The 10169-nt window shown below is 44.2% G+C and overlaps 1 long non-coding RNA gene across 1 annotated transcript; it reads left to right on the top strand.

Moving 5' to 3' along the window:
- Window positions 1-2512: 2512 nt before the first annotated feature.
- Window positions 2513-7797, top strand: LOC125759274 (uncharacterized). The gene is made up of 4 exons (XR_007416851.1): window positions 2513-2584; window positions 5459-5681; window positions 6508-6640; window positions 7618-7797. It is a non-coding gene; the product is annotated as an uncharacterized LOC125759274 (long non-coding RNA).
- The last annotated feature ends 2372 nt before the right edge of the window (window positions 7798-10169 follow it).

Raw genomic sequence — 10169 nt, 5'->3', positions numbered from 1 at the left:
AAGCTTGCATTCGCAGATTACAGGTAGAAGTGTTGTAAAAAAGTGTGTGCTTCCGTTCTGTAGCCATGGTTGTGCTGCCACAGAAAGTTCTCACTAGATGTAGCGTGCATTTCTTCCATACATAATAGTAGGGGTGTGCGAATAGTGAAATTTCACTTCAAATCCAATACGAATCGAATAGTGCCGAATAATGGCCATGAATATCGAATATCGAATTGAATATCGATTAGTGTATTTACAGGAAATGTCTTCCGCCAGTTACGGCAACACAAAGGAAAAATCAGGGGCGCTACGGCGTGCCGACAGTATTATTGTGCACTTGTTAGGGAGTGGCTTTTGTTTCAGTTCTTATGGGTGCGCAAGCATGTTGATAGAGGAGCCACCATTCCAGTCAGCAGCGCCACTCCTAACCTCCTAACGGCGAACAGAGGGGGATTCGGGAGCTAGTTTTTTTCCCTAGGTCGCGCAATACGGCTCATTTGACAATGGTCGCATGTCACGTGCTACTTTTGGCGACATAGAGGAGCGACGTCACAGCACTACAATCTACGTAGGGCCATTCCATCGCGTACGTCATCCCCTCATTCTCTGGCCGCGCGCCCGCGCCAGAAGGGGAAGGGGAAGCAGCGTTCAGCTTGAAATTCGACCCATTTCCGCGGTGCGTAGCGTTGCAAATTTTGGCTGACGTGATCATGACCCAGTGCATGCATTGCGCTCGTCAACTCAAAATTTTCAAACCTGGTGAGGGACCCTTTAAGAGATTTGCTTTTATAAAAGGAAGGGTTTAATCGACACAAGCCAAGTTGGGTGTTACTGCAACAACTGCTGAGCCAGCGTGGGAGCAAACGCAGCTGCCGCAGCACAGTAGACACTCTACAGTAGCCCTGCAGTCTCCTTTAGTGTTATGCGTGAGATAGCATGGTTGTTTGTGCAGTCTGTGAAGGAGGTGTGTGGGCTGTTCTCCCTGCTCATTCGCATAGCGGCAACAGGCTCGTGGTTCGACAGGGCCTCGTCTGTTCGACGGGGCAGACCTAGGAGGTTAGTGAAAAATGACAAGGCGTGATGTTAAGGATGAAGGCACAAGGTGACCACCAAGGTTTGAGCAACTGTTTCGTTGGTACGTTGGACTGGGCTAGTTGGTACATTGTCAAAATTTCATTAAAAAGCCAGCGGGAAACACAGAACACAGTGAGAAGTATACGAAGGGACAGGCTTATACCCACCAGCAACGACCTTGGGCATGCGTTGCTTTAAACAAAATCTTAACTGTCAATCATGGCGTTTAAAAAGCTCATCTCTTTGCTAGACATGTGCACTGATGCGCTGCTGACGCAGTTGTTTCCCAATTTCTTTATATAGAAAGTTTCCAAAAGTTTTCTTTGGGCCTTCCCCGGCCGAAAATGCTAGCATTGCAACAAACAGGTGTGCACCAGCACTGCCTGCAACGCCTCGGCAAATGAGATGAGCACTATCACTCGTAGGAAGGGAGGTCCTTGTAATTCCTGAGGTGATCATTAATACAAGGGCCAGTTTCGGCCGATGTATGCTTTGCCACACGATAAATGAATGTGATAAATCACATGTATAGTGCAAGGCACAAATTTCAAAACATGTTTTGTGCCACACGTAGCCCTTCTCTCTGTGCATGCCGGTTGATGCGGCTCAACAGACCGCTCAATTTTAGCGGGCCTGAGAGCACCAAGCTCTTGCGTGTTTATTTGCCACCTTCTTGATATTGTGCGACAGCTTATACACATAGGATAACAAAGCTATCTTGACAAACTAGCATGACAACAAAACTATCTTTCTCCGAAGATGCAGAGGCAGTAGCTGCGTCTGCCCTGCACAACCTTTCCTGCCCTTTGCGCAACTTCTCGTCTACCGCTCGTGTCACATGGTCTGCAAACCGAGCAGACTTCAGTCTACTAGCTTGTTGCTCTACACTGGCCTGTATCGTGTGAAAGCAGCTCTTTTGTAATGGGTTCTTAAAACAAAGCATTGCTATGCCCCTTTTTGTTAGCTTCGAGTGGCATGAACTGTATGGAAGGACATTTTTCTTAGTGCAGTGTGTACGTCCAGCACACATGCATGTCGACACGGAACGATAGTTCGAAGTCTAAAAACCCAATGGCATCACTCCTTGGTAATTCATAAGTGAAACGAAGGGACAACAGCACAAGAACTAAAACACTTACGAATATCTGTGGCCACAGATTCCAGACTAGTGGTTGTCGTCTAAACTGTTGTGCAACATGCTGTGTGCAGCAAGTGTGCTTGTTTTGTTGTGTATACAGCTGAATCCCTTTATAAGAGACACCAGAGTGCCTGCATAAAAATGGGGTTTGGTCAGAAAGTGAGAACGTCATGCCCTACTTGTAAGAGACACCTCATGTAAGAGACAAAAAATGCTCCCTTGTACATGTCTCTTATAAAGGGGTTCAAGTGTAATTGCAGTGCATTAAAGATATAAGGTCAAATTCTTATCCATAATAAGTGGTTTGTATGCTAGGAGAAAGCCTGGACTCCGCTGCAAAGCAATGAAGGCCTGCAGACTGTGATCGGCAGTTCACGAGACGATGGAGAGGTACTTGCATGGCATGGCATGGCAGCTGCTTTTGTTCATATGAAACCGCGTTATTGCCCAAGAAAAACTGAACATCTTGACTGAGTTGTATCGACTGCAGTATGCTTCAGAATTTTGAAACATTGCATTTCTGCACCTTATGCAGGCTGCTCACTGGTGCTGATGTGGAATCTGGTTTTTCAGTTTGTGTGATTAGCTAGCTGGTATACATTGCCAAGAAAATACACTATCATTAGAGGGAAAGTCACTTTTTCGAACTATCTGCAAGCTTCAAGGTTCTTACACAGTGCACTGACAATGGAAAGTTCCACAGAAAAATTGGATCCAAAACCTGCCTACCAGTAAATGCATAAATGAGTATGCGTCTGTAATTGTAACTTTTTGTGACAACTTTTTACATATAGCTGATGCCTTGGGCAATGCAGCAGCAGTGGTAGTGATGTATGAGTGCAACAAAACAGCCTTTGTGCATATTTAGATGACACTTTCAGGGTATGTCCACACCAGTGGCATAGCCAAAAATTTTATTTGGGGGATGAGGAGTGGCTTGCATGTCAACGTCTGCTTTTGTATATATATCAATACTCATACTTTCTTTGTTTCAGGATGACACTCTTAAAGCAGAATGTCTCTTAGAAATATCTATCTAATGAAAGGCATTGTTTTTTTTTCTGTTATACAGTAGACTCTCGTTAAACGGAACCTGAAGGAACCAGGAAAATATGTTCCATTTAACAGGAGTTCCGTCTACTGAGAGATGAACAGAGTTGCAGATTGCAAGTACGCAATCAATAATATTAGTCACGGTTCTTCTGTTTAAGCAGCAGCTCCATTTAAGAGATTTCCGTTTACTGAGAGTTTACTGTACTTCTGATCATTCACAGCACCTCTTCGACGAATTGTGGCCGATTACCAAAACGTTCTACTTAAGTTTTAGTTTGGTATTCGTTCAAAATAGACTTTCATTATTAGTAGCATGCAGACGGAGGTCAGTCACCTATGAAGAGGTGTGATGTTAAAGGTGCCATACGACACCCTATTTTCAACCATTATCCGTGTTAACTGGGTTAATCCTTGCGCATTCGCAAATATGCTGGCAAAAGTTTAGCGCATTTGGACGAGCACTCAAATTATAAGTGAATATTTTTATAAACGCAAGTGGCCTGAGAGTCGGGCAACACTGTCGTACTCGCGAGCCGTGATGTAACAAGAAGCTAGCTGTGCGAGTGTCTGTATTCTGGTGAATGAAATTGTTCCGTGGTCAGCTGCGCGTGAAATAGATATAACTTAGCTTTCTTCAGTTTGGCACTAAGAGAGAGAGAGAGAGAACTAAACTTTATTGAGGGACCAGGCGCGCGTGCTCTTCGCCCAGAGGTGGGTGACTTCCTCATTCCAGGTAGCCATGGCTTGCAGCTGACGCTCCAGCCCTGTCCACCAACCGGAGCTGGTCCTCAGGGTTCGCGGACGTCAGCAGCGAATTGAATGATTTGCAGCGAGCGGCTGATCTTTGGTAAAAGATGAGGGATCTGCTTCCAGCGCATAACGTCACGTGCGCCATGGCAAAATGGTGGTCGCCAGCAGTTGGTGGTGTTTACAGCCATGCGATTTTTGGGGCTTGTTTTCGCTACAATATTCTTTTACAGGCCACTTTTCGTATCTGTATAAGCATATTAGACCTCCCCAATTCTAGTTTTTGCTGTAAATCACAAAGTGTTGGGGTGGCCGTGTCATGGCCCCTTTAATAATGGAGACTCAGGCTCACCAGTAAGGTGTGAGCAATTGTTTTTTTTTTGCAGTGCTATACAAGCATCATGGTATCTTAGTTCTTAAGATGTTTTTTTGTACCACTGGTTCAATGCGGCGCACTTTTTTAACGTTTGTGTGATGAACTGGAGCTAATCGCAGAAGCTGCAAACTTAGTGTGGTGCTGTGTGACATTCACGCAACTTATTTCTGCAAAGAGTCCTTGAGAACAAGAAAGGGGGTTTACTGCAAAGCACTTTCCTTGTGTCAGGGGTAGTAGCAGCCTTGTCGATGTGGCTTCGCCTCTCGCACAAGAAAAAAAGATTAGGGTATGTTCCAATAGACTTCTCAAAGGTCCACTCACTGGCAGCACTGGAGACATTACAGAACCTTGGAGAGCGGAGTCATGAGCGAAAATTAAAGAGTGCGCTCCCTCCCTCTTTCCCTTCCTTATCCATAGGGATATGTACCTCCACTTGTCGACATAACATATAGCAGGCCCAATTACCAGCTGCATTTTGTTCTAGAAAATATTGTGAACTGCTGGAACAAACCATACATGAACACGCTTCCAAATCTTGTCTCCGAAAAAAGACTTAAATTATTTTCTCTGCTTTTCTTAATGAACAGTTATATCGACATCTTCCTGTAGCCCTCCCCATCCTGGAATACGGGGAACTTAAGCGTCACAGATTGTTACCCGGCAAGTCGGTCCTAAGTTGTTGACGGCGAATGACAAGCTTGTATGTAGGTTGTTAAAGTCCCATAAGCCTTCCACCTCACCCACTCCCTTGCTACCCCTTCTACACCACTAAAATGAGTACTGCTATGTTTCAGGAAGCTGTGTGCGTCACTTCCAGAGTTACGGAGGTCTAACAAAGTGGTTTACGTGCATTCCCAAGGAAAAGCCTGGAGAAATACCAGTGATACATATCCCAAGTTGTAACAGAATTATTTTAGTCAATTATCCTTAAAAGAAAAATTAATGCAACTTGAGATGTCATGAATTTTAGCCAGCTGCTGCCACCTGGTGGCCACTGGCTGAACTAGGCGAGTGCGTATGGCTGCATGCATTGTCTTCTATCTTGGTGCAAATACGATGTCTAATGCAGACTTTAATTAATGTTGCAGATCTATGCAGGCAACGAAAAATGGGTGGAAAAGGAGGCCTGGGGCACCCTTTTCCGAGCAGGCACAGATTCTCTATTTTGTAGGATGGCTACAATGTTATATTGGACGCCGGACGAACTAAAGAGCCGTAGCGTGACGTGGAAGTTGTCCAATAAATCTAGATCATTGGGCCAGACGGAAGCGAAACCTCCATTGACTCCTGAAAAGGTGGCTTCTTTGAAAGGTATGCAACACAGTAAATATGTATGTTATACGGTCATATGCATTAAAGCTATAGTTGTAGCATTTTTAAACTTGTTTATTGCTTTCGCTTTAACCACGGACTGCCACTGGTGTTTGAATGGTTCACTACACTGTAGTAATTTATGCCGATTATGAAAGCTTTCTTCTGGCATACTACGTATACTTGTGGTATGCCTAGTAGATGATGCCGTGGACTGAGTTGCCAGGAGATTAGGGTATGCAGGGGCCTTGTATCGCCCATCTCAATTTTCAAGCTGTTATAAACAGACTCATTTGTTACTGAGTAGCTTCTTCTGAAGGTAATGCTCACATATCTGAGGCAAATGCTGTATCGAATCAGCAAGTCTTGGTTCAGAAGAATGGGCTTGTTGACACAGCCTTGTTGAGACTCCTAGGTGTAGTGTGGCCAAAGTTGTGGTTTGCTGTAAACAGGGCTTGTTGCTGAGCTATTTGGTTCATTACTTGAGGAAAAACTGTTATGACGCAACCGTGTCTGTCTGTTCGTGTCTTCGCTTCGTCCCCGTCTTCCTTGCGTCATTACAGTTTTTTCCTCAGGTTTCGCTGTAGTTTGTCAGTGATTTTATACTGGTCACTCATGGGCACTGCTGGAATGGCAGCGTGTCTTGATTAAGAACCTTTGTTGAGTGGAAGACATGTTGGACTTGCCTGCAGCTGAGGGCAGCTGCTTCATGAAGTTGTCACCCCGTTCAGTTTTGAATGAAGCCAGCGCAGTCTTGGGGCAACTGGCTCTGCTTTGAGTATTTGATTTTAAATTTTTCATTTTCTTACTTGCTTTCTGTTTACAGCTCTGTTCAGAATATACATGGGCAATGCACCTGAAGAAGAACAGAAGAAACGCCTGAAAGATGTCAGGAAGCATCTTGCCCAAAAGCTTGGGGACTTGCGGCGCAAGTAAACACGTGCTTCTTGCAGGCAGCGGTGGGAATATATTACTTATTTCTTATTCTATTTTAATCAGTGCAGGTGGTTGGAGAATGCTCTGTTGTTTATTTAAATATCATAAAAACTCATGATAGCACGTTATAAGGAAGAAGTAATTATATTACAGTCTGTCGAGGGCCAAAGATTCTGGTTGTTTTAACACGTTAGCTTTATAGAGCTCGTCTCACAGATATTCCGGAGTTGGTGCCTATTATATGTGAGTGAAAACTCAGCGCTTGTCCATGAGCAAAATTTCAATAGCTGCAAATATATAAATAAATAAATATTTGGCTCGACTAAGGAATCGAACGAAGGTTTTCTGCATTGCAAGTAAATGTTATATAGCAGAGCCACATCATTCCTTGGAGCTGCTTTTGAAGATAACCCCATATGAATGTCAGGTAATGTGAGGAGTCTCCTTCACGCATGTAATATGTTGCATGGCAAAGGCATAGAACTGCACCAGGCGTCAAGGCATGTGAATTTTACTATGAGTGAGGGGGTATTGATAACATATTTCAGGGAGGGGTTCTTTTCAATACAAAGCACTTTCGAGATATCGAAGTGTTCAGGGCTTCAATTATGCTTCACTGTAGTAATGATAGAATCAAGCTTTTAACATGAATGCCTCTGCAGAAGTTTTTTTTTTTTTTGCCTTATTTCGATGTCTTTGTGTGAACACTTATTCATTCTAGTCCACATTTTATGTTTTTAATCTGCAATATTTCATGAAAGATTCCCACATTCAAGGTAAAGTAAATTTTGCTAAATAATATTTTCTTTTTGTCGTTCATTGACAAGCCTTCAACGCAAAACTGTTACTTTAACACATCAGCGCTAATGCAGTGTTTATTCATTCTGTAGTCGCCATTTAGTTATTCAGTAATTAGCTAGCGTATACATATACATCATTTGTTGCAATTTGAGAAGCGCTTCCCTTGTATTCACTGACATGTTTTGACTCTTGCATATAGCCGGCTTTGGCAATGAAATAGAAGTCCCATGTGGATCCAAGCACGCGTCAGCAGATGGAAAATGCACCGGGGCTCCTGGAAAGCCGCAGGCACTACCACTCTCTTGGACCCCTTGCCTGCCACGACAAAACAGCAACTACGGCACAGGTGCTTCAGCTGCTGCTTTACAGCAAAATAAAAAATTTCGAATTTGTGGAAATGCATATTTTACTAAGCACTTCGGCAAAACACACCGAGTTGTATATGCCTGTGCAGGTTGCTGAATTAGGCTTAAGCCATAGCCTCCAACAAGCCAACAAAACAACACGACCAACGAAACACACAGGGCAACAAACACACAAGCCAACAAGCCACAAAGCACACAAGCCAACAAACACAGAAGCCAACAAGCCACAAGACACACAAGCTAACAAAAGAACAAGCCAATAGGCCCAATTTCCGCATAGCCAACAGCTATTAAATTTTTTGACTGGGTGGTCTGTGTCTGCTTAATCTAAATGTGTTTGATCAACATCGATAATGGCGAGAGTTTTACGTGCTAAACATGGTATGATTATGATGCACGCCGTAGTGTGGGAATCAGGATTAATTTTGACTAGTTGGGGTTCTTTAATGTGCGCATAAATTTAAGTACACGGGTGTTCTTTCTATTTCGCCCCCGTCGAGATGCGGCAGCCGTGGCCGGGATTCTATTCCGCGCCCTCTAGCATAGCAGCGCGACACCATACGTGCTGTGCTACCACGGTGGTTTGCTTGATCAACGTCCGCGTGCATACATACCACGGCAGAAAAAAAACGACGCAACCACCCCTTGCCTCTATTTTTTTTTTCATTTTTACTGCAGAATTGGGAGCGTGGTATCGACGCAGCACGGACTTAACAATGGAGGCTTGTCAGCCAGCACAAACTTGACACAAATCCCAGCACGCAGACAGAAAATTATATCGAGAGAGTCGCCATCGCGGCACAGCGCGGTCTCTTCGACGCCATATGCATAGACGTATTCCACATTGTAGAGCGTCTGTCTGTTTTCCAGTGCTTTTGCTGCGAAAGTCGCCTTCAGACGAACTTACTTTTTTTTCTAAGCCATAGTGCAGCGTTACTGACGCAATGGCTGTTCGAACTGTTCGAACATCTAACTGCGCTGTTTTCAACAACGTACTAACCGCGTGCTAGCTTGTTTCGGCAAATATAGAAAGCCCGTGAAATCTAAAAAATGCCACGTGACTAGAGGCTGCAGCGCGCATCAGGAAGCAGCACCATCGAACAGGATCACTGCGAGGTAACAAGACAAGACTACGCTCCCACCTTTTCCGGGTGGGAGCGTAGTCACGTATAATTTTTCATATTTAGCGTGGTTTCTTTCATCATCATCATCGTCATAATCATCACCAACCTGTCTACGCCCACTGCAGGGCAAAGGCCTCTCCCATGTTCCGCCAATCAACCCGGTTCCGTGCTTTCTGCTGCCGCGTTATACCTACAAACTTCTTAATCTCATCTACCCACCTAAGTTTCTGTCTCCCCCTCACGCGTTTGCCATCTCTTGGAATCCTGTCAGTTTCCCTTAATGACCACCGGTTATCCTGCAGACGTGCTACGTGCCCGGCCCATATCCAATTCTTCTTGATTTCAACTATGATCTCCTTAACCCCCGTTTGTTCCCTGACCCACTCTGCTCTCTTCCTGTCTCTTAAGGTTACACCTATCATTTTCCTTTCCATCGCTCGCTGCGTCGTCCTCAATTTAAGTTGAACCCTCTTTGTAAGTCTCCAGGTTTCTGCTTCGTAGGTAAGTATCCGTTTCATTATGAGCGGGCAAAAATCGAACACGTAAATACTACATTGCTGAAAATGGCGCTGTTAGATGCCATTTGAGTATGCCTGCATTGCCTCATTGACATTTAAATGATTAGGTGACTATTTGTTGAGTTAGAAACATAATTAGGACTAATTGCCTAAACATCGTTAACAAATAAATTAGTAGTGGCTACTACAGTATACTGGGAATATGCACTTTGTGTGCTTCGCGTAGCGACGTTCCTGTTGTTCTTATATCGTGCTGAGTGATATTTGGAACGCCCTGTACATATATATGGTGCCAAAAAGGATGGTGTCCATGTCATTAGTCATACTACAGAATTTCATTTTGAGACCGCCGCTGGCCGCTCTTGATGAGATATATGCGTCATGCGGAACAAAAACACCAGTATCTTTGAGTCTTAGAAGACTAGGATTGGGCGTGTTGGTTCAGCATGATTAAGAGTGCATATTAGCGCAACCGACAAAAGGGGAGAGAAGAGAGGGCACAGTGTACGTCTCTTTGTTCACTGATTATAGTCGAAGGGTTGCTGATCGGGCGAGTTGGTCATCCATGGACCATAGATGTAGATATACCTAGGTTAGCGCCTACCTATCTCTACGTCTGTGTCGTGTTCCTTTCTTTTCTGTACCGCGCTAATACGCGCTACGTTCATCAATATAGTCGATAATAAAAAGATGTGAACGCTCTATATCAATATTGATCCGCTATATTTGCAGCTTCGCCGGCTT

Source organism: Rhipicephalus sanguineus, chromosome 7, assembly GCF_013339695.2.
Source record: "Rhipicephalus sanguineus isolate Rsan-2018 chromosome 7, BIME_Rsan_1.4, whole genome shotgun sequence".
Taxonomy (NCBI): Eukaryota; Metazoa; Arthropoda; class Arachnida; order Ixodida; family Ixodidae; genus Rhipicephalus; species Rhipicephalus sanguineus.
Note: the sequence above shows the minus strand (reverse complement) of the source record. Positions and strands in the feature narration are given on the sequence as shown.